Source organism: Salvelinus fontinalis, chromosome 4 (assembly GCF_029448725.1).
Source record: "Salvelinus fontinalis isolate EN_2023a chromosome 4, ASM2944872v1, whole genome shotgun sequence".
Classification (NCBI taxonomy): domain Eukaryota; kingdom Metazoa; phylum Chordata; class Actinopteri; order Salmoniformes; family Salmonidae; genus Salvelinus; species Salvelinus fontinalis.
This window is the reverse complement of record NC_074668.1, coordinates 59,659,397-59,683,904: the sequence shown is the minus strand read 5'-3', so window position 1 is coordinate 59,683,904 and position 24,508 is coordinate 59,659,397. Positions and strand designations below refer to the sequence as shown.

At 43.7% G+C, this 24,508-nt stretch overlaps 1 protein-coding gene across 6 annotated transcripts in view; it reads right to left on the bottom strand.

Annotated features, from left to right (window-relative positions):
- The window catches only part of LOC129854095 (diacylglycerol kinase zeta-like), a 128,970-nt gene that overhangs the window by 55,484 nt on the left and 48,978 nt on the right, over positions 1–24,508 (bottom strand). Inside the window, exon 1 of one of the 6 annotated variants that reach the window (XM_055920747.1) lies at positions 16,002–16,133. The exons of 2 other annotated variants lie outside the window; for them this stretch is intronic. The gene's annotated coding sequence lies outside the window, so the exon portion shown is untranslated. Of the gene's footprint in view, positions 1–16,001; positions 16,134–24,508 lie in introns of those variants that run through there. 3 more of the 6 variants (XM_055920741.1, XM_055920742.1, XM_055920743.1) reach the window with 3 other exon arrangements.

The following is a 24,508-nucleotide window of genomic DNA, read 5'->3' as shown; positions in this document are numbered from 1 at the left end:
TCAAAGAGCAACGTCAATTGGCTGACTAGTGATACTGTCAGTAACTGAATCTACTTACAAAAGGGATATTAGTCAACGCATCTCGAGCGATAACAGTTCCGTTCTCCAGTACAAGCAACGTGACCAGCCGCCCCGGTTCAATAACTCACCACCTGTAACGCTATACCTCGGTAGTGTTCTGTCTGGTGAAAGTAGAGCCGAGTCCAGGTCACCTATCACACGACAGCCATTGTGACGCCCCTACGGCACAAAGCCAGAGGATATACTTAGCAACTGCCTTTAATATTCTGTCCAATCACCTCGTCAGATATGCCACTTGACAGAACCAAAGAATGTGTCATTATCCATTAACCTCAACTGAATACAGCCCATTTCCCTCTGCCAACAATGAAAGGGAAGGGTGGATATCAACGTCATAAAAGGAAGTCATTGTTCTGATCATCTTTACTTCAATATCACAATCTGAATTGTGATTTCATAAACCATTGTCTACACAGATGCGATGTAGAGACGTGGGGCAAGGCTCAGGCAACCTCCACAGGATGACACGTTGTTGTATTACTGATCTCAGACCGTCATAAAATCACCCAGAGCCTCCTCCTTTGATTACATACAGACTTATACAGATCCTCTTCACAGGAAGTGACATGTGTATAAGCAATGGAGGTGCTCAGCGGCATTAGCCTGTCAACGCTTTGATTCAAGCTGAAGACGAGCGCCAACATCAGAGACCAGTGTCCTCTCACATCCTGTGCCAGGCAGCTAATGCTAACAACAAACTAAGTAGATAGGTGAAGTATTTATGACAGATAGCTCCTAGGCCCCCTGTCAATGAAGTGTTGAGGATGAAGTATAGTGGACGGAAAGGCTTATTTTCCTTTGAAATATGATACATGTCACGGATATTCTCGCTTCGCTCTAGCTCTCCTGTGATTAAGGCTGGTTGTGGAGGAGAAACCGCACACATACATAAAGCAACACCCTCCTCATTTCAATCTGAATGGATTCCTAGAACCTGCCAACGGAGCCTTTGATCCTTCTCGTCTCTTATTCTATTCATTAGACATTCAAAAAATAAGGTAATAATAAAATGGCAAGAGGGTGGTGTGGGTGGGGTGAGTTGGGATGTGGAGGGGAGAGAAGCACGACCAAGGCTGGGGATAAAAGGACCAGGCTGAGCAGAGATTGTTTCCACCACACAAGCATCATTAATCCATCTGTAATGCAGCATGAAGCGAGACATGAGAGAAGACCTAGTGAGAAATTGACCAACGTCAGTCTCAGATGATTCAAACATGTGCTTAAACCGCAGGGATTCATCCACAGGTCTAACAGCTGCAGTATGTAAAGCAAATGATTGGTTACTCATAGTAGGGTTTTTACACGTATAGTGCCTATCCAGACCCCTTGACTTTTTCCACATTGTTAGGTTACAGCCTTATTCTAAAATATATTCAATTGTTTTTTCCCCTTTATCAATCCACACACAATACCCCATAATGACAAAGCAAAAACAGGTTTTTAGAAATGTTTGCTAATTGATATTTGTTGAAGCACCTTTGGCAGCGATTATAGCCTCAAGTCTTTTTGTGTATGACGTTACAAGCTTGGCACACCTGTATTTGGGGACTGTCTCCCATTCGTCTCTGCAGAGTCTCTCAAGCTCTGTCAGATTAGATGGGGAGTGTTGCTGCACAGCTATTTTCAGGTCTCTTCAGAGATGTCCGATCAGGTTCAAGTCCAGGCTCTGGCTGGACCACTCAAGGACATTCAGAGACTTGGCCCGAAGCCACTCCTGCATTGTCCTGGCTGTGTGCTTAGGGTCGTTGTCCTGTTGGAAGGTGAACCTTCTCCTCAGTCTGAGGTCCTGAAGCAGGTGGAGCAGGTTTTCAATCAAGGATCTCTCTGTACTTTGCACCATTCATCTTTGCCTCGATCCTGACTAGTCTCCCAGTCCCTGCCGCTGAAAAACATCCCCACAGCATGATGCTGCCACCACCATGCTTCACCGTAGGGATGGTGCCAGGTTTCCTTCAGATGTGACGCTTGGCATTCAGGCCAAAGAGTTCAATCTTGGTTTCATCAGACCAGAGAATCTTGTTTCTCATGGTCTGAGGCTCTTTAGGTGTCTTTTAGCAAACTCCAAGCGGGCTGTCATGTGCCTTTAACTGAGGAGGGGCTTCCGTCTGGCCACTCTGTCATAAAGGCCTGATTGGTGGAGTGCTCCAGAGATGGTTCTCCTTCTGGAAGGTTCTCTTATCTCTACAGAGGAACTCTAAAGCTCTGTCAGAGTTACCATTGGGTTTTTGGTCATCTCCCTGACCAAGGTCCTTCTCCCCAATTGCTCAGTTTGGCTGGGTGGCCAGCTCTAGGAAGAGTCTTGGTGGTTCCAAACTTCTTCCATTTAAGAATGATGGAGGCCACTGTGTTTTTGGGGACCTTCAATGCTGCAGGAAGATTTTGGTTCCCTTCCCCAGGTCTGTGCCTCAATACATTCCTGTCTCAAAGCTCTACGGACAATTCCTTCGATCTCATGGCTGGTTTTTGCTCTGACATGCATTGTCAACAGTGGAACCTTATATAGACAGGTGTGTGCCTTCTCAAATCATTGCCAATCAATTGAATTTACCACAGGTGGACTCCAATCAAGTTGTAGAAACATCTCAAGGATGCACCTGAGCTCAATTTCAAGTCTCATAGCAAAGGGTCTGAATAGTTATGTAAACAACATATGTTTTTTTAATTTTTTAATAGTTTTGCTAAATTAAAAAAATATATGTTCTTGCTTTGTCATTATGGGGTATTGTGAGTAGATTGCTGAGGATTTAAATTGTATTTTATGTTAGAATAAGGCTAAGTCAACGGGTCTGAAAACTATCCGAAGGCAATGTATATGCAGAGAGACATTTACTTACTCTCTATTGTACATAGATATTTAGCTCACCATAAGTGAGCAGGACTGAGGCCTATTAGCTTGATGTCCCCTGACTGTGCACTGTAGCTGTCAGATTCATTTATTTAAAAAAGGTCCAATGCAGCAGTTATCTCAATATCAAATAATTTCTGGGTCACAATTAAGTACCCTACTGTGATTGTTTTCAAGTAAAATGTAAAAAAAGAAACAAAAATAGCTTCTTAGTCCTAGCAGAATTATTGTTTGAGAATTTGCTCTTGCTGTCTGGGAGTGGTCTGAGTGGGGAGGGGGAAATGTAAAACTAGCTGTTGATAGAGAGGTTTGGAACTCACTTTCTGATTGGTCTATTAACTAATTTACTGCCTGGTTAGTCACCAGGCAGGCCAAAACTGCATCCCATCAAATATCTCAGGCGGTCTTTTCAAACAGTTCTTTAACTAAAAGGGCATTATCATTATTTAACCAACCTCATAGTGTGGAAATACTGTACAAACAAAACATAGGAAAACACATTTTTAACTGCACTTTAAACAAATATGATGAAAGTACATACTGAAAAAACTTTCGGGAACCCGGCACATGAGGACAAGAGGGACGATGAGGGTTTCTGGCTCTAACATGAACCATCTCTTCAGTGTGTATTCCCAGCCTGGGTTTCCCACCCCCACACCCACCCCTGGAGCATTCTGGGAGTCAGGGTCAAAGGTCATCTGGCTGAGGCCTCAAGAATACGTGGCTGCATTCACGTACAGTAGCGTTTAAATCATAGATCAGGGAAAATGCTACAGTCTTTCAAAACAGACACCGTCTTTGCCACTTTTTGACTTCCCCGGCTACTGAAACTATGATAAATGTATTCACACTCCTGTACAGTTCTTGAATGTTTTTATCTAGAAACGGTGACTTATGTTTATTATCCCTAGGTAGTCACAATAGACTGTACGGTAGGCCAACAGATCCATTTAGCAAACCCCTGAGATGGCTATGATTAAACTAGGTCAGTGTCACTGCATCAACTCTATGGCTAAGATATGCTCGAAACACGAGCTCGCAAGTCCTTAGATTGATCATTTCCTCCCCCTCCCTCCTGCATACTAACTCTATGAAGAGTTAAATACTGACTGTTCGATTGACAGATAGATAACAAGGTTATAGAAACAGACTGATTACCCCCCCACCCCCCCAAAAAAACAAAACAAGCTCAACACATCAACATTAGACTCTCCAGGCCTACATCCTCTCAAATATGTGCATTTAGCATTATGTCCGTGCGTCACAGTGAGTGCATGCTGTGCATTAACTCAATAGATTCCTCGTTTAGAACTGCTTAAAAGCATTGGGTTTTTCTATGGCACAACACTGTCACAACGGTCAGTCCATGCACTCTCAAACAAATCAATTTGAAATACAATGCATCCGGGAAAAAAACATATACAATACCATACACACACGTAACAAAAATACATAAACACAGACAGGTCTACACACTCCCCCACACACACATTCCTGTTTGTATTATGGCCTCCATTCCTGATAGATGAATTAGTCACAGGCTCTTCCCATTGCCTGATACGGATCAGGATTAACAAAGCGTAGACTGACCCAGCATCAGCTGTTACAAAACTCCCTCTAATACCTAGCGAGTCAAACGAAGGAGGGCTCCCGAGTGGCGTAGTGGTCTAAGGCACCGCATCGCAGTGCTAGCTGTGCCACTAAAGATTCTGGGTTCGAGTCCAGGCTCTGCCGACCGCGACCGGGACACCCATGAGGCGGCGCACAATTGGCCCAGCGTCATCCGGGTTAGGGGAGAGTTTGGCCGGCAGGCATGTCCTTGTCCCATCGCGCACTAGCGACTCCTGTGGCGGGCCGGGTGCAGTGTACTCTGACACAGTTGCCAGGTGCAAAGTGTTTCCTCCGACACATTGGTGCGGCTGGCTTCCGGGTTAAGCGGGCATTGTGTCGGCTTGGTTGGGTTGTTTTCTGGAGGACGCACGGCTCTCGACCTCTCCCGAGTCCGTACGGGAGTTGCAGCGATGAGACAAGACTGTAAATACCGATTGGATACCATAAAATTGGGGATGGAAAAAAAAGTCAAATGGAGGAATGCAGCAAGAGATATTGTGAATAATACAGAACTGTACGTGACTGGGGCATGTAGTATAACAGCTGGGGTCCGGTGGGCTTTAATCGTTGAAGTATACATACTGTATGTTTGAAGCTGTTATACTGCAAACACCAACATCATGCATCAAAAGCCGGATAGGTCCATTGTAAATATAAACCAGATCATTATCTCACACACGTACATCCTTTGAAAATGATGTTGATTTGCGTACTGTGGCTCTTACAATGTGGTACTGTTGCCAACTTTGAATAGAACGCAAAAGTGACAGTTGAAGTCGGAAGTTTACATACACTTAGGTTGGAGTCATTAAAACTCGTTTTTCAACCACTCCACAAATGTCTAGTTAACAAACTATAGTTTTGGCAAGTCGGTTAGGACATCTACTTTGTGCATGACACAAGTCATTTTTCCATTAATTGTTTACAGATAGATTATTTCACTTATAATTTGCTGTATCCCAATTCCAGTGGGTCAGAAGTTTACATACACTAAGTTGACTGTGCCTTTAAACAGCTTGGAAAATTTGAGAAAATTATGTCATGGCTTTAGAAGCTTCTGATAGGCTAAATGACATAATTTGAGTCAATTGAAGGTGTACCTGTGGATGTATTTCAAGGCCTACCTTCAAACTCAGTGCCTCTTTGCTTGACATCATGGGAAAATCAAAAGAAATCAGCCAAACCTCAGAAAATAATTGTAGAGCTCCACAAGTCTGGTTCATCCTTGGGACTAATTTCCAAACGCCTGAAGGTACCATGCTCATCTGTACAAACAATAGTACGCAAGTATAAACACCATGGGACCACGCAGCTGTCATACCGCTCAGGAAGGAGACGCGTTCTGTCTCCTACAGATAAAAGTACTTTGGTGCGAAAAGTGCAAATCAATCCCAGAACAACAGCAAAGGACCTTGTGAAGATGCTGGAGGAAACAGGTACAAAAGTATCTGTATCCACAGTAAAAGGAGTCCTATATCGACATAACCTGAAAGGCCGCTCAGCAAGGAAGAAGCCACTGCTCCAAAACCGCCATAAAAAAGCCAGACTACGGTTTGCAACTGCACATGGGGACAAAGATCGTACTTTTTGGAGAAATATCCTCTGGTCTGATGAAACAAAAATAGAACTGTTTGGCCATAATGACCATCGTTATGTTTGGAGGGAAAAGGGGGAGTCTTGCAAGCCGAAGAACACCAACCCAACCGTGAAGCACGGGGTGGCAGCATCATGTTGTGGGGGTGCCTTGCTGCAGGAGGGACTGGTGCACTTCACAAAATAGATGGCATTTGGAGGTAGGAAAATGATGTGGATATATTGAAGAAACATCTCAAGACATCTGTCAGGAAGTGAAAGCTTGGTCGCAAATGGGTCTTCCAAATGGGCAATGACCTCAAGCATGCTTCCAAAGTTGTGGCAAAATCACTTAAGGACAACAAAGTCAAGGTATTGGAGTGGCCATCACAAAGCCCTGACCTTAATCCTATAGAAAATTTGTGAGCAGAACTGAAAAAGTGTGTGCGAGCAAGGAGGCCTACAAACCTGACTCATTTACACCAGCTCTGTCAGGCCAAAATTCACCCAACTTATTGTGGGAAGCTTGTGGAAGGTTACCCAAAACATTTGACCCAAGTTATAAAGGCAATGCTACCAAATACTAATTGAGAGTATGTAAACTTCTGACCCACTGGGAATGTGATGAAATAAATAAAAGCTGAAATAAATAATTCTCTCTTCTATTATTCTAACATTTCACATTCTCAAAATAAAGTGGTGATCCTAACTGGCCTAAGACAGGGCATTTTTACTTGGATTAAATGTCAGGAATTGTGAAAAACTGAGTTTAAACGTATTTGGCTAAGGTGTATGTAAAACTTCCGACTTCAACTGTATATATATCTTTACATTTTATATTTATTATATATATATATTTAGTTGTTTTTTTCCTTTGGTCCTTCTTTGGAATTCATCTTCAACTAAGCATTCAATGAGCCAAAGTGATGAGAGGGAAGAAAAACCCCATCCTATGTGCTGATTTACATTTAACCAAATACCACAGACTGCTACAGTGGTGTTAACATTGGACACTTCAATGAAAGTTCATGTATAGATGTTCACACCTTGACAGCGTGCGCAACATCAGTCTACCTTAACAGCAACACTGCTGGGACAACATGGGGAATCCGAATCAGGGGAAGGAGGGTGGAACTGGGGATCTACCCTACTCCGTGGGAGATTAGTGGGTAGCTAGATACTTTTGTGTATGTGGACACGCCTTCAGATTAGTGGATTTGGCTATTTCAGCCACACCCATTACTGACAGGTGTATAAAATCGAGCACACAGCCATGCAATCTCCATAGACACACATTGGCAGTAAAAATGGCCTTACTGAAGAGCTCAGTGACTTTCAACGTGACACCGTCATAAGATGCCACCTTTGCAACAAATCAGGTCATCAAATTTCTGCCCTGCTAAATCTGCCCGATCAACTGTAAGTGCTGTTATTGTGAAGTGGAAACGTCTAGGAGCAACAACGACTCATTCGCGAAGTGGTAGACCACACAAGCTCACAGAATGTGACCACCAAGTGCTGATGCCTGTAAAAAATGTCTGTCCTCAGTTGCAACAATCACTAGAGTTCCAAACTGCCTCTGGAAGCAACGTCATTACAAGTACTGTTCGTCTGGAGCTTCATGAAATAAGTTTCCATGGCCGAGCAGCCGCACACAAGCCTAAGATCACCATGTGCACTGCAAAGCGTTGAATGGAGTGGTGTTAAGCTTGCCACCATTGGACTCTGTAGCAGTGGAAACGCGTTCTCTGGAGTGATGAATCATCTTGCAGTCTGACGGACGAATCTGGGTTTGGCAGATTTCAGGAGAACGCTACCTGCACGAATGCATAGTGCCAACTGTAAAGTTTGGTGGAGGAGGAATAATGGTCTGGGGCTGTTTTTCATGGTTCGGGCTAGGCCCCTTCGTTCCAGTGAAGGGAAATCTTAATGCTACAGCATACAATGACATTCTAGACGATACTGTGCTTCCAACTTTGTGACAACAGTTTGGGGAAGGCCCTTTCCTTGTTTCAGCATGACAATGCCTCTGTGCACAAAGCGAGGGCCATACAGAAATGGTTTGTCGATATTGGTGTGGAAGAACTTGACTGGCCTGCACAGAGCCCTGACCTCAACCCCATCAAACACCTTTGGGATTAATTGGAATGCCTACTGCAAGCCAGTTCTAATCGCCCACATCAGTGCCCGACGTCACTAATGCTCGTGGCTGAATGGAAGCAAGTCCCTGCAGCAATGTTCCAACATCTAGTGGAAAGCCTTCCCAGAAGAGTGGAGGCTGTTATAGCAGCAAAGGGGGAACCAACTCCATATTAATGCCCATGATTTTGGAATGAAATGTTCGACGATCATGTAGTGTGTATGATGTGGGACAGGAAGAGTACTGGGCTATTTATAGCACCCCCTCTGTTTATATCCTCTTGGCTGCTCTCTCACTGCTGCCGCCTCCCGCCCGCTGCATCCCGCCAGGCCCCACATGTACACATCACAGATAAGATACCTCCTGCTATGTCTGACAGATAGAGAGGGAGAGTGTGTGTGTGCACCAGTGAGAGAGAACGGGTGGGGAGAGAAAGAGAGACAGAAAGACTTCTCCCTCCTAGACCATAGACCAGGGCTCTCCAACCCTGTGCTGGAGTGCTACCGTCCTGTAGGTTTTCACTCCAACCCTAATATAGCACACCTGATTTCTAACAACTAGCTGGTTGTAAAGCTGAATCAAGTTAGTTACAACTCGGGTTGGAATGTCAACCTACAGGAGGGTAAGCTCTCCATGCCTGCTGGGTTGAGGCATAAACCCACCAGCTTATCAACCCAGTCCGAGCTGGGTAACCACAGCAACCTGCTCCCCTAGATTACTGAGGCGTGCTCCAATGAGGGCGGTGTCATGGAGCCATCATCCAGGTCAATGTGCCTGGGTTAGGGATGGGCATCAGGCCAAGTGTGTGCACCCACTACCCCGGCCCCTGATCGATCTGGACATCCTGGTCTGTTAAATGCATTAATACCACAGGGGCGAATGTAAATGAGATACAGTACCGGATTCTAGCAAAGCATCATGCCTCAAACCAAGCTGCATCAAGACTAGCTGCATCTAGGGGGACAACCTGTATGGCCAAGGATGAGTGTAATCACATCTACTGTTCTACTGTAAATGTTATGGCTTTGTTATGACCCTCAGTAGAGTGCTGTGATTTGAACAGGGAGATTTGAAAGGGTCTTGATAAGCCTGCTGCTGTGATAAATTGCACATGCCTATAGCCTTAGGATTGACCCTTTCACCCAAAGCAGCTGAAAGTGATTAGTTGTCCCATTAAGGTTCCGCAAATGCAGGAGTTAATCACCAAATCGTTAACAAACAAAATGTACAATAATTCATTCAAGGTACCCTCAGATAGAAGTAGGCTAAACGTGAACCGTATGTAGCCTCAGTACATATAGGCACTGAAATGTTTATGGGGGGGGGGGTAGATTTTCCAACGTTTCAATATGTCGCAAAACGGATGAACCAAAGTTGCAGTAACATGGTCACAATTTTGAAAAGTTACTCACGTGGGTAGCTTTCAAAATGTCCCTGCAAAGCAGCAGTACAGTGCAGTATGCGAGCTGTGAGCCTGAGCCATGTTGACAGTATGGTGTGAGAGAATGGAGTCGAGAGGGAGTGTCAGTAAAAAAAGCAATTAGGTTACAGTGCGTTTACCAGTGGACCTGAGAAACAGAGGAGCACCGTTTTATTTTTCCATTCGGAGTCAGGGACCTTAGGCCTCGAAGCCCAGCCTTAAGGCACTGCTTGACAGAAAAAAAATCTATTCCACCTGCAAATGAAGTCACTCCGCTGTGAGCCCAACGCTGAGTCAGAATGTCTTACTCTTTAGTAATTAGTAGATTATTGACTTTCCTTTCTGCGGAGGAGGAGTTGATGCGACAGCAGAGGAAAACACAGTTGAGGTGTTATTCGGTTGGATCCTCCACGGGAAGAGAAAAGTGAGGTGGGGTTACAGCCAGCAAATACCACCACTGGAAAATATCACCACAACTAGCCTATTCAATTAAATATTTACATGTAAAACATACAACAGGTCAGAAGGAATAAATAGCCATGGAGCTCTTGTCCTCCAGAGTCGCATAGTGCGCGATAACAGCGGCTGTCAGGAACGAAGCCTTAACCCTGCTGCTCTCGGTTTGGTAAACACTCCAATGTTATATGAGGATAATGGAGCTCACAGCACGACCATCAATTTATACTTCTCCTTCCACTGTAATCAAAAGTAAAATGTCACCATCTTGGCACGTCTGTGGATACATCTCCCTTAGATCCTCTGAAGGCACTTGTCTTGATGATGAATCCCCCCCCCCCCGGGAAAAGGGAGACTTGGACGTGTCCTAGAAAGCCTGTGGGGAAAATTCCTAATCTAGACTGCGTTAACTCTCCCAGGCGAGGTCGTCCTCTAGGACAGTGTCAAATAACTAAGCTACCCTTATATAATGGATGTGCAGTGAACTGAAATGTTGCCTGAAGGTCTGTTAACAGATATGGAGTGGAATAATTCACAGATCGCAAAAATGATGCATCGTGGGCTGATTTCACAAACATAGAGCTCTGTGCACTGCATGTCACCTCTCTCCATCCCTATATAGGTCTGTCTCCTCTCTCCCTCCATTTAACATAAACATCCATTCATTGAGCTTCAGTACAACACTACAGGGACTGCACTGGAACAGCCTGGCTAGTTGGCACAGCCTGATGGGAGCTCAGAGAGCACACCATTTCCACAGCCATGTCAGCATACCTAGCACGGCGAATAGCACCGGGCTACTGTCATTTATGGAGGGAAAATTCAATTGCTCATCTGTAGTAGAGGGCAACTGAGGTTTCTCACAGACTGTACAGAATGGGCAGACAGACTGGACCAGAGACCCTTTGGTCCAGGATCAGATCAGAAGCCTGGCCTGGTCCATAATCCGTTCCCCTATACTGTGGTGTCACTCAGCACAGGACAACACAGGTCACCCTGATCAATGGCTCAAGGCAGGAGTTTGCACTACAACAGCAGGATCAGTGATGGTGATGGATGTTGTTGTCCCTCTCTCTCTCTAGTTTAGTAGTCAGTCAGTATGCCTATACACCGGGTGTACAAAACACTAGGAACACCTGCTCTTTCCATAACATAGACTGACCGGGTGAAAGCTATGATCCCTTATTGATGTCACTTGTTAAATTGACTTCAAATCAGTGTAGATGAAGCGGAGGAGACAAGTTAGAGTCGGGTTTTTAAGCCTCGAGACAATTGAGACATGGATTGTGTACGTGTGCCATTCAGAGGGTGAATGGGCAAGACTAAATATTTCAGTGCCTTTGAACGGGGTTTGGTAGTAGGTGCCAGGCGCACCGGTTTGAGTGTTGTCGTGGTAATTTCCTGTATTACTCAATAGAGAGAGAGAGAGAGTTAAATTATATATTCCATCTTTAATATATATACAAGCTTCACCAAAGCCCTTTTTTGACTCTCAGATCAATTCAGTGTCTATAAATGTATTCTCTGAGAGTCCTTACAAAACAATTCTTAGTTTCATTTATAGCCAAGATACACCCCTATCAACTTACAAAGAATCCTTTACCCGAAAGAGGAGTATCCCATCGCTAGACAGCATCAGCTTTAAATCATCGTTCAGTTTGATCTGCCAAGACAAGGTTTCAATCTTATGCTTGATACTTCACTGTCTACCAAAACATTACCTCATCCAATGGCATATATCAATTGTCATTTCTAGATACTCCCAAACCTGGACAAACTCAAAATCAAACAGTGAGCCTCCTAGGTCAAATACTAGGTCAAGATAAGGGCAACCTCAGAGGGGAAATACAATGGTTCCAAACACGGCCAAACTCCTTCCCCCTATGAGAAAAGTAGGGAGTGACTGGCGTACAGACATTGTATGAGATAACTAACTGGTTCCCCATTAATAACGCCATCCCGTCACATGGTTTAGGAATAGTTACAGACACATTCCCATAAGAAAACAATGTTCCATTCTGTCCTCCTCCCCTTCTGATATTCTGCATAGCACCACATGGTTTAACAGATACATTGACTTATGAAGACAAGCCTGACCTCTCCCCTCTCTGGCCACAAGTGACTAAGTCCTATCACAGAAGGGGAAAATGCACTGCCAACCCTATATTCCAAAGGGCACCATTCTAATGACAAGTATCTCACAAGCATATGATGAAAATAACAACTTATCCATCTATGTTACTTAGCTAAATCTGATTCTGCCACGACAGTGTGTCAAGAACTGCAATGCTGCTGTGTTTTTCCTCGCTCAACAGTTTCCTGTGTGTATCAAGAATGACCCCACCACCCAAAGGACATCCAGCCAACTTGACACAACTGTGGGAAGCTTGGAGTCGACATGGGCCAGCATCCCTGTGGAACGCTTTCGGCACCTTGTAGTCCGTGCCCTGACGAATTGAGGCTGTTCTGAGGGTAAAAAAGGGGTGCAATTAGGAAGGTGTTCCTAATGGTATGTACACTCAGTGTATTTATCTGACGTTAAGACATTCCTATTGGTTGGTTGAATTTACACATCAATAAGGTGTTATGCCGTTGGTCATGCTTGCAGATGGGGGGAGATTACAAACATCAATTCTTCCCAGCCTGATATTGTTATGCAAGCGGTAGGTCACGTTCTGAAATAGTGTATTCTATTTTCATATTTACAATGTGCATGCATTCACTATGTACATGTCCTGATTTGTGTTTATATACAGTACCAGTCAAAAGTTGACACACCTACTCATTCAAGGGTTTTACATTAAAAAAAACATATATATTTTATACATTGTAGAATAATAGTGAAGACATCCAAACTATGACTAACATATGGAATCATGTCGTAACCAAAAAGTGTTAAACAAATCAAAATACATGTTATATTTTAGATTCTTCAAAGTACGTAAGCTTATTAAATATCAGTGATACTATCAAGAGCAGTGTGCGGTTTCCTTTTTCCTTCATCTTGTTCAACTGTTGCAATGCACCTGCAAAGAAGATTGCTCAGATGTGCGAGTGCCTTTTGAAATTTTAGATTCTTCAAAGTAGCCACCTTGATGACAGCTTTGCACACTCTTTGAATTCTTTCAACCAGCTTCATGAGAAATGCTTTTCCAACAGTCTTGAAGGAGTTTCCACATGTGCTGAGCACTTGTTGGCTGCTTTTCCTTCACTGCGGTCCAACTCATCCCAAACCATCTCAATTGGGTTGGGATTGGGTGATTGTGGAGGCCAGGTTATTTGATGCAGCACTCCATCACTCTCCTTCTTGGTCAAATAGCTCTTACACAGGCTGGAGGTGTGTTTTGGGTCATTGTCCTGTTCAAAAACAAATGATATTGATAAGCGCAAACCAGATGGGATGACGTATCATTGCAGAATGCTGTGGTAGCCATGCTGGTTAAGTGTGCCTTGAATTCTAAATACATCACTGATAGTGTCACCTGCAAAGCATACCCCACACCATCACACCTCCTCCTCCATGCTTCACGGTGGGAACCACACATGCGGAGATCATCCGTTCAACTACTCTGCGTCTCACAAAGACAGGGCCGTTGGAATCAAAAATCTCAAATTTGGATTCATCAGAACAATGGACAGATTCCCAACGGTCTAATGTCCATTGCTCGTGTTTCTTGGCCCAAGCAAGTCTCTTCCTCTTATTGGTGTCCTTTAGTAGTGGTTTCTTTGCAGCAATTCAACCATGAAGGTCTGATTCAACCAGTCTCCTCTGAACAGTTGATGTTGAGATGTGTCTGTTACTTGAACTCTGTGAAGCATTTATTTGGGCTGCAATCTGAGGCTGGTAACTCTAATGAACTTGTGCTCTGCAGCAGAGGTAACTCTGGGTCTTCCTTTCCTGTGGCGGTCCTCATGAGAGCCAGCTTCATCATAGCGCTTGATGGCTTTTGCAACTGCACTTGAAGAAACTTTAAAAGTTTTCTGGATTGATTGACCTTCATGTCTTAAAGTAATGATGGACTGTTTCTCTTTGTTTATTTGAGCTGTTCTGCCATAATATGGACTTGGTCTTTTACCAAATAGGGCTATCTTCTGTATACCACCCCTACCTTGTCACAACACAACAGATTGGCTCAAACGCATTAAAGAAAACAATTCCACAAATTCACTTTATAAAAAGGCACACCTGTTAATTGAAACGCATTCCAGGTGACCACCTCATAAAGCTGGTTGAGAGAATACCAAGAGTGTGCAAAGATGTCATCAAGGTAAAGGATGGCTACTTTGAAGAATCTCAAATGTAAAATATATGTTGATTTGTTTAACACGTTTTTGGTTACTACATGATTCCATATGTGCTATTTCATGGTTTTGATGTCTTCACTATTATTCTACAATTTGGAAAATAGTAAAAATAAAGAAAAACCCTGGAATGAGTACTGTAGGTGTGTCCAAACTTTTGACTGGTACTGTATATTGATGTTTTCCTATGTATCTGCATGCTTGATGACATATGGCTATGTTCATTACACTGACTACTGTGGGCTGCAGATCTTAAACACTGGTCTTTCCCACCTTGCTCCATGCCCATACAAATGCACAATTAGTCAAGAGAACACCAAGTCATTTACATTTTCCACATGATTACCATAATGTTGTAATTCGATTGTAACCTATCAGCAAGTTATTTCTCTTTTACAATACTCTTTCTTCAAGACATTTCCCCAATGTGTACACTACTCTACAGCTGTGCTAGGGTAGCCTACATTACACTCTTACTCACATACCTTATGGCGTAACCCTAAAATGAGTATCATGAGGTACAACTGTTGCCTGACAGAGGCCCATTGGGCCCCCTGGTCTGTTGATCAGCCAGCGTGGGAAAAAACAATGTCACTACAAGTCCAAGGTTGTCTCTGTCTGTCTGTTTGTCTGTCATCGAACCCTACACAACCAAACTGCTAGGGGCTCCTGGGAAAAGGTACAACAGATCTCTCGCCTAATACTGTCCATCTCCATAGAAAGCAAGATCTACTTCAGCACAGCACAACCAGGTACAACCAGGTCGCAATTGTAAATGAGGACTTGTTCTCAACTTGCCTACCTGGTTAAATAAAAGGTAAAATAAATCAAATATAGTTTGTTTTCTTTGACTGCGAATGGTTGGCAACCAATTTTACGGCTAGTCAATTTTTTGGAACTCACTTCATGGAAAACAAATATGGTTTGTGTAATGCACAAAACCCCTCTGTCTTGACAGGGTGTACAGTTTAAAACAAACCACATGAGTCGAAAACACTAGATAACCACTTATATGGCAGCCGAATGCATTTTTCCTCTGAGTACAGTGTCATTTCGTTAAGAGTAAAACTAAGACATTTTAGTATGGCCTTTTTCAAATATACAACAGGTCTGTACACATCTTCTCAACTACGACTCACAAAGAAAGAGGCACAACGGAACAGTCGTTCCTACTCTGGCCGTATTTCCTATGCTGTTCTCAGGAAATACACATGAATCACCGTGTGTCGTAGAAAACCTCCCAAAACATTCAAGAGTGACGGATAGAGTGAGTGACACCCTTCAAAAGAGCACCATCAGATAGCTGTATCATTAGTTCAAACACTCTCTTTGCCACCGCAATGCCACTGTTCCATCAACAAAAACACTTCTCTGGCAGCGTACAGCATCGTGTGGAAAATCAAACGGCAGATTAGCCGCTCCACTATATCCACAGAATACACAACCAACTGAAGCCCTCAGGGGGCAAAAAGATACAGCACTGCATCCGAAATAGTATAAGCAATAACAACATCATATTTGGCAAGACCACAGCATACACAAGTCAATGAAATAGTCATGATTCAAAATACAACCTGATGGAAGCAGGTAAAGAACCATCCACGCCTTTCCCCAGTTTGTCTAACTTTTTTAGTCCATGTGTGACGGAGCGAGAGGGAAAGAGAAAGAGAGAGAGTGAGCGACAACAGAGCGGTTCATGTGGAGGGAGAATGTGTGTCACAGCCAGGCAGACTTGGAGGGGGAGTGTCGGGCGGGGGTGAACGGTTACACTAAAATAACTCTGGTAATAGAGCACACTTCCTTGATGAGCCGTTTACTTGAGTGTTCATGCTCTCTCATACATACGTAAACTGAATGCAGACACACACACACTAACACACAACCGCAGGATTTCATTTAGCTTTAAAGAGCGACTGCCTTTAAAAAGCAACGGACACCTTTGAAAACAGCTTGTGTGGTATCGATATGAGTTAGAAACAGTTATTCTAGCGTCAATGTATTACAAAGTGTAAATAGGATCATTTCGGTCATAAAGTCAGTCTCGTCTAAAACTGAGTTTGGAACATCTGTGTGTCACAACGGGTAAATGAAGGTTGGGTTTTGATTTGATAATGTCCATTTGCCCAATAACATGGGGTGAATAGCCGCGGTGATTGCTCTCTATCCAATAACTATGACAGTGAGACAAACCTGCCCAGCAATTATGACTTTGTTTACATAAAGACAAGACATCACAAAAATAAAATCTTAAGAAATACTGCACCAAACACCTTAGTTTGATGTAAAATTGCGCAACTTAAACATCCTCGGGAAAACGTAAATACAGATTTCTTGAGCTATCTTAGATTCCTTCTGGGGATTTTGAAGAAGTGAAATAGGCTAGAGCGTCTACAGTGTCTCATGTGGGACAAACATCATTTACCAAACGCGGAATAGGTCAGGAAACACACCTCCAAGACTGAAATCAAATGAGCAACAGAAAAACACACGTGCCAACTGGCGTGTTCAGCGGCTCTTTAACAAACTGTATTAGCTGGTTGCATCAAGGTTATTAACCCTTCTGCCTCTCTGTCGGTCACTCTCTAGGGTAAATCCATTTAAATTCTCTCTCCATTTGATCTGAACGAAACCTTCCATATATACAGTAGCTGCCAATTGTAGAAGTGCTCAAGAGAGAAAGGTGCTCAAAACTGACCTATTTTGCATACCCCACCATACCATGAGACAAGCATGTCTTCATCACTGGAAAAGAGAAACGGTTGATATTGATTTCATTTAAAAGCTTACAAAACAGGGTTGTCAATATTTTATAATTTCTGGAAGAAAAAAAAGAAATCATTAATTCAGATTTTTTTCATATTCACATACCGTACCAGCCAAACGTTTGGACACCTACTCATTCAAGGGTTTTTCTTTATTTGTACTGTTATCAAGGCAAAGGGTGGCTACTTTGAAGAATCTCAAATATATTTTGATTTGTTTAACACTTCTTTGGTTACTCCATGATTCCATGTGTGTTATTTCATAGTTTTGATTTCTTCACTATTATTCTACAATGTAGAAAATAGTCATAATAAAAGAAAAACCCTGGAATGAGTAGGTGTGTCCAAACTTTTGCCTGGTACTGTATGTTGTAGCTTAGACCTTGTTTACATCGTCTTAGGTTTTTGTGATGTGCCCGCCATTGGTTGAGACACCACATGCTCTTGAATACAGGGTGGGTGTCATGTTTTGGCTGATAAATGTACTAAAATGCAATAAAAATTTCAACTTTCAAATGGTACCACCATACTGGACCTGTGGTCACTGGTCCAGGATCAGATCAGAAGCCTTGCCTGGTCCATAACCTTTCCATAAAATCCTTTCCCCTATACAAATGGTACCACCAAGAGATGTTTTAACATATACTGTCAATCCTCCATAGGAAACCTATTGAAATCATAGAAATATACACTGCTCAAAAAAATAAAGGGAACACTTAAACAGCACAATGTAACTCCAAGTCAATCACACTTCTGTGGAATCAAACTGTCCACTTAGGAAGCAACACTGATTGACAATAAATTTCACATGCTGTTGTGCAAATGGAATAGACTAAAGGTAGAAATTATAGGCAATTGGCAAGACACCCCCAAAAAAGTAGTGATTCTGCAGGTGGTGACCACAGACCACTTCTCAGTTCCTATGCTTCCTGGCTGATGTTTTGGTCACTTTGAATGCTGGCGGTGCTCTCACTCTAGTGGTAGCATGAGACGGAGTCTACAACCCACACAAGTGGCTCAGGTAGTGCAGTTCATCCAGGATGGCACATCAATGCGAGCTGTGGCAAAAGGTTTGCTGTGTCTGTCAGCGTAGTGTCCAGAGCATGGAGGAGCTACCAGGAGACAGGCCAGTACATCAGGAGACGTGGAGGAGGCCGTAGGAGGGCAACAACCTAGCAGCAGGACCGCTACCTCCGCCTTTGTGCAAGGAGGTGCACTGCCAGCGCCCTGCAAAATGACCTCCAGCAGGCCACAAATGTGCATGTGTCTGCTCAAACGGTCAGAAACAGACTCCATGAGGGTGGTATGAGGGCCCGACGTCCACAGGTGGGGGTTGTGCTTACAGCCCAACACCGTGCAGGACGTTTGGCATTTGCCAGAGAACACCAAGATTGGCAAATTCGCCACTGGCGCCCTGTGCTCTTCACAGATGAAAGTAGGTTCACACTGAGCACATGAGCACGTGACAGACGGGACAGAGTCTGGAGACGCCGTGGAGAACGTTCTGCTGCCTGCAACATCCTCCAGCATGACCGGTTTGGCGATGGGTCAGTCATGGTGTGGGGTGGCATTTCTTTTTGGGGCCGCACAGCCCTCCATGTGCTCGCCAGAGGTAGCCTGACTGCCAATAGGTACCGAGATGAGATCCTCAGACCCCTTGTGAGACCATATGCTGACACATGCACATTTGTGGCCTGCTGGAGGTCATTTTGCAGGGCGCTGGCAGTGCACCTCCTTCAACAAAGGCGGAGGAAGCGGTCCTGCTGCTGGGTTGTTGCCCTCCTACGGCCTCCTCCACGTCTCCTGATGTACTGGCCTGTCTCCTGGTAGCGCCTCCATGCTCTGGACACTACGCTGACAGACACAGCAAACCTTTTTGCCACAGCTCGCATTGATGTGCCATCCTGGATGAACTGCACTACCTGAGCCACTTGTGTGGGTTGTAGACTCCGTCTCATGCTACCACTAGAGTGAGAGCACCGCCAGCATTCAAAAGTGACCAAAACATCAGCCAGGAAGCATAGGAACTGAGAAGTGGTCTGTGGTCACCACCTGTAGAATCACAATTTTTTGGGGGGTGTCTTGCTAATTGCCTATAATTTCCACCTTTTGTCTATTCCATTTGCACAACAGCATGTGAAATTTATTGTCAATCAGTGTTGCTTCCTAAGTGGACAGTTTGATTTCACAGAAGTGTGATTGACTTGGAGTTACATTGTGTTGTTTAAGTGTTCCCTTTATTTTTTTGAGCAGTGTATATACTAGAATAGACATGACCATTTAAGTTGACATTCAACAGTGGGTGGACCGGCGGTCATCTTTGTGTTAGCAATTAGAAGTTACAATTTCAATTCAATTAAAACTTCAATGGTGTAACCAGCTAAATTGCTGTTGTCTGAATCGATAGAATTCAAAGAATTGACCTATGATTGAAATGCACCCACACCGTATTCAAGAGCATGAAATATCTCAACCAACGGAGGGTACAACACAAAAACATCAGATGATGTGAAATAGTATAAGTTACAACATATACAAAGAAAAATAGGAGTTTACGCATTAAGATATTTTAAACTGATGTTTAAATCTTACCATATGTATTAAAAAAATCAATAAATAATTAAATAGTTTGGCAACACTGTTTGTAACTGTTTTAATGATATTGAACTCAACCGTTGATCTTTTCCAGTGATGAAGACATGGACGTCTCATGGTAGAGTGAGTGCAAAATGGTTGAAATTTGAGAACCTTTATCTCCTGAATGTTTTGGCATTCAGGTCCAAAAAGTCACTTTCTTTCCACTTTTTTCCATGGGCAAACATGGAAAGTTTTGTTTAAAATCAAAGAGACGCTGTCAAAAAGGGATTAAATTCAAATGGATTTAATCTCTCTATTGCACTTGCTCAAATCCACAGTGATGTCAGAGATAATAGTCAAGACAACAATGCTATGCCCATCAGAACCAAATCACTGACCAACATTGCAAAATCAAACCAACATGTTTTTGAGGTCTAGCTATGGCAAGTATGTTCAGTGATATTAATGTCCCAGTGTTGCACATGTATTAAAATAAATAGAAACGACTCTAAAAAAAAGCGTTGCGTGCCACGTGACTTTAATGCTACAGATGTCCTTCTCTCCACATTGGAGTGTCCCGTTTCCCCTTAACTGGCCCACAGGCAAGGTCGTATCTGACACACACACATCAAATCACACTTTGTCACATGCGCCGAATACAACTGGTGTACACTTTACCGTGAAGTGCAGAGTTGAAAATAGTAACACAGGAGGACTAAAACAAAATGAACAAGAATGTAGCTATATACAGGGAGTACCAGTACCAGATCAATGTGCAGAGGTACGAGGTATTTGAGGTAGATACTGTGTATATACATGAAGGTAGGGTAAAGTGACTAGGCATCAGGATAGATAAAAATGAAGAGTGTAAAAGTGTGGGTGTGCGTGTGTATAATGTGTGTGTGTGTGTATGTGTTGTGTCGGTATATATGTGTTGTGTGTGTTACGCGTGTGTGTGTGCGTATGTAGTGTATGTGGTTTTGTGTGGGAGTGTTAATGTAGTGTGGGAGAGTGAGTGTGTATATAAATTCAGCAAAAAAAAGAAATGTCCTCTCACTGTCAACTGCGTTTATTTTCAGCAAACTTAACATGTGTAAATATTTGTATGAACATAACAAGATTCAACAACAGACATAAACTGAACAAGTTCCACAGACATGTGACTAACAGAAATTGAATAATGTGTCCCTGAAAAAGGGTGGGGTCAAAATCAAAAGTAACAGTCTGTATCTGGTGTGGCCACCAGCTGCATAAGTACTGCAGTGCATCTCCTCCTCATGGACTGCACCAGATTTGGCAGTTCTTGCTGTGAGATGTTACCACACTCTTCCACCAAGGCAAATGCAAGTTTCCAGACATTTCTGGGTGGAATGACCCTAGCTCTCACCCACCGATCCAACAGGTCCCAGACGTGCTCAATGGGATTGAGATCCGGGCTCGTCGCTGGCCATGGCAGAACATTGACATTCCTGTCTTGCAGGAAATCACACACAGAATGAGCAGTATGGCTGGTGGCATTGTCATGCTGGAGGGTCATGTCAGGATGAGCCTGCAGGTAGGGTACCACGAGGGAGGATGTCTTCCCTGTAACGCACAGCGTTGAGATTGCCTGCAATGACGACAAGCTCAGTCCGATGATGCTGTGACACACCGCCCCAGACCATGACGCACCCTCCACCTCCAAACCGATCCCGCTCCAGAGTACAGGCCTCGGTGTAACACTCATTCCTTCGACGATAAGCGCGAATCCGACCATCACCCCTGGTGAGACAAAACCGTGACTCGTCAGTGAAGAGCACTTTTTGTCAGTCCTGTCTGGTTCAGCGATGGTGGGTTTGTGCCCATAGGCGACGTTGTTGCCGGTGATGTCTGGTGAGGACCTGCCTTACAACAGGCCTACAAGCCCTCAGTCCAGCCTCTCTCAGCCTATTGCGGACAGTCTGAGCACTGATGGAGGGATTGTGCGTTCCTGGTGTAACTCGGGCAGTTGTTGTCATCCTGTACCTGTCCCGCAGGTGTGATGTTTAGATTTACCGATCCTGTCCTGGCTGCCACTGCGAGGACGAGTGTCCCCCTGGCTTAAGCAGGGGGACACGTCTGGCACTGCAGGATTTGAGTCCCTGGCGGCGTAGTGTGTTATTGATGGTAGGCTTTGTTACTTTAGTCCCAGCTCTCTGCAGGTCATTCACTAGGTCCCCCCGTGTGGTTCTGGGATTTTTGCTCACCGTTCTTGTGATCATTTTGACCCCACGGGGTGAGATCTTGCGTGGAGCCCCAGATCGAGGGAGATTATCAGTGGTCTTGTATGTTTTCCATTTCCTAATAATTGCTCCCACAGTTGATTTCTTCAAACCAAGCTGCTTACCTATTGCAGATTCAGTCTTCCCAGCCTGGTGCAGGTCTACAATTTTGTTTCTGGTGTCCTTTGACAGCTCTTTGGTCTTGGCCATAGTGGAGTTTGGAGTGTGACTGTTTGAGGTTGTGGACAGGTGTCTTTTATACTGATAACAAGTTCAAACGGGTGCCATTAATACAGGTAACGAGTGGAGGACAGAGGAGCCTCTTAAAGAAGAAGTTACAGGTCTGTGAGAGCCAGAAATCTTGCTTGTTTGTAGGTGACCAAATACTTATTTTCCACCATAATTTGCAAATAAATTCATAAAAAATCCTACAATGTGATTTTCTGGATTTTTTTCTAATTTTGTCTGTCATTGTTGAAGTGTACCTATGATGAAAATTACAGGACTCTTCTTTTTAAGTTGTAGAACTTGCACAATTGGTGGCTGACTAAATACTTTTTTGCCCCACTGTATAGTGTCTAGTAAAATGTGCGTAGGTTCGGTGTAAGATAGTTAGGGTAGCATTAAATGACTAATTAGTCTGGCTATATAGCAGTCTTATGGTTTGGGGGCAGAAGCTGTCAAGGAGTCTCTTAGTCTGAGAGCCGATGCTCCGGTACCATTATCCGGATGGTAGCAGAGTGAACAGTCTACGGTTTGGGTAGCTGTTTAGACACTTGCCAGCCGGTCTGCGCATGCTTTGAGAACGTGTCCTGTTATTTCGTCCGATCACTAACCTGTTTAAACGTTTTGCTCACATCGGCCACAGAGAGCAAGATCTCACACACACACACACACTCCTGCCATCCTGGCCTCCACGTTGCTCTCCTGCACTGCCTCCCCTGACTCCCCTCTGGTTCGGCAGAGGGCATGGGCTGGCACCCCTTACAGAGGCATTGTCCACAGTTCTGCTTCTATGGCCACACCACTAGAGCTGAGGGGGGAAAAGAGAGAGATCTACCCATAGGCAAGGACAAAGAAGGAGAGATAAGGGGGATATGGAATTTCACTGTTTGTGTGGCTGTGTATTGGCTTAGGAGGACGCTACGTTCTGAAGTTGAGCCATTAGTGTCAAATTACCGATATTGCACATCTGTGCTATGCAGGGATGACTAACCACAAATATTACTAACCAACTCATGTCTCAGTGCAGGTAAACTGACACTCAGCACTCATACGCCTGCTCTGTGCGACCAGAGCTGTTATGGCTGATGAGTAAGACCGCGTGATGCACTGTGTGGGCTGACCACACGCACACTCAGACTGCAGCCCTGGCAGCCCTGACACTGTTAAGAGCACAAGGCCACAGACAGCTGAACTGAGACACCTTCTCCATATCAAACACGGCTCGGCTGCACTGTGGGCGAATAGAGTAACACATTACTATGCTGTATTGAGTTCATTTACTGGAAGTCAAAAGTGATCGTTTCGTGTCCTATTGCAAGCTCTCTTCCTGTAACCTTAGGTGAGAGGCTTGTTGAAGCTGACACCTGCAATGCTGTGGTGGGGTGTACACCGTGCTAAATAAGGAGAAGCTAGGACGATACTGTCACTAATATAAGTCATAAGATATAACAAAATGAAATAGAGATATCAAGGTGTCTTGTGTTCTCACACAGGAAGAAACACAAATGTCAAAGAAGGATGTTTTGTGATGGGGTACTCTTGTAGTGGTGGTTTCGGTGAGGAAGCAAGGCAAAATGGTAGCGGTGCAATATTCAGGATGGGGACTTTCATTTAAAGTGAGAACAGGGAAATAAACAGCATTTTAGCAAACACTTATCCAGAGCGACTTAAAGTTAGTGCATTCATCTTTAAAGGGAAACTCCACCACTTTTCAACCTCATTTTTATTACTTCAGCACAATACCATTGTCTACACATGTGAAAACCTTCGCATTTCTTCATTTTGTAGCAAAAAATCTATACATTTAAAAAGTTCTACCCGATGACATGGTGTCGTGGGGAGCAAGAAAATACCCTCCCTCTGGCTAGAAACTGGTTGCAGGTTGTTTTTTTTAAACTAACATTTAATCCTAACCCGTCATGTCACAGAGAAGCATTTTTTGGGATTTTTCTTCATATCTTTTTAACCACACAGATCATAGAAACGCGCCGTTTTCACATATGTAGACACTGGTATGGTGCTGGAGATAATGAATACAAGGTTGAAAAGTGGCAGAATTGTCCTTTAAGGTAGCAAGGTGAGACCACATATCATAGCTACTTATTACATTTTTCCTGAATTAAGAGCAAAGTCACTGCTAGAAAGACAAGTGCGAGTGTTGGTGCAAGAAAGGTGCTATTATTTAAAAAAAAATCTGAACACTAATGTTGCTTACAGTACACACTTATCTGGTCATTTCAGATCATGAACAGATAGGATAGAGGTTGTTTTCATCAT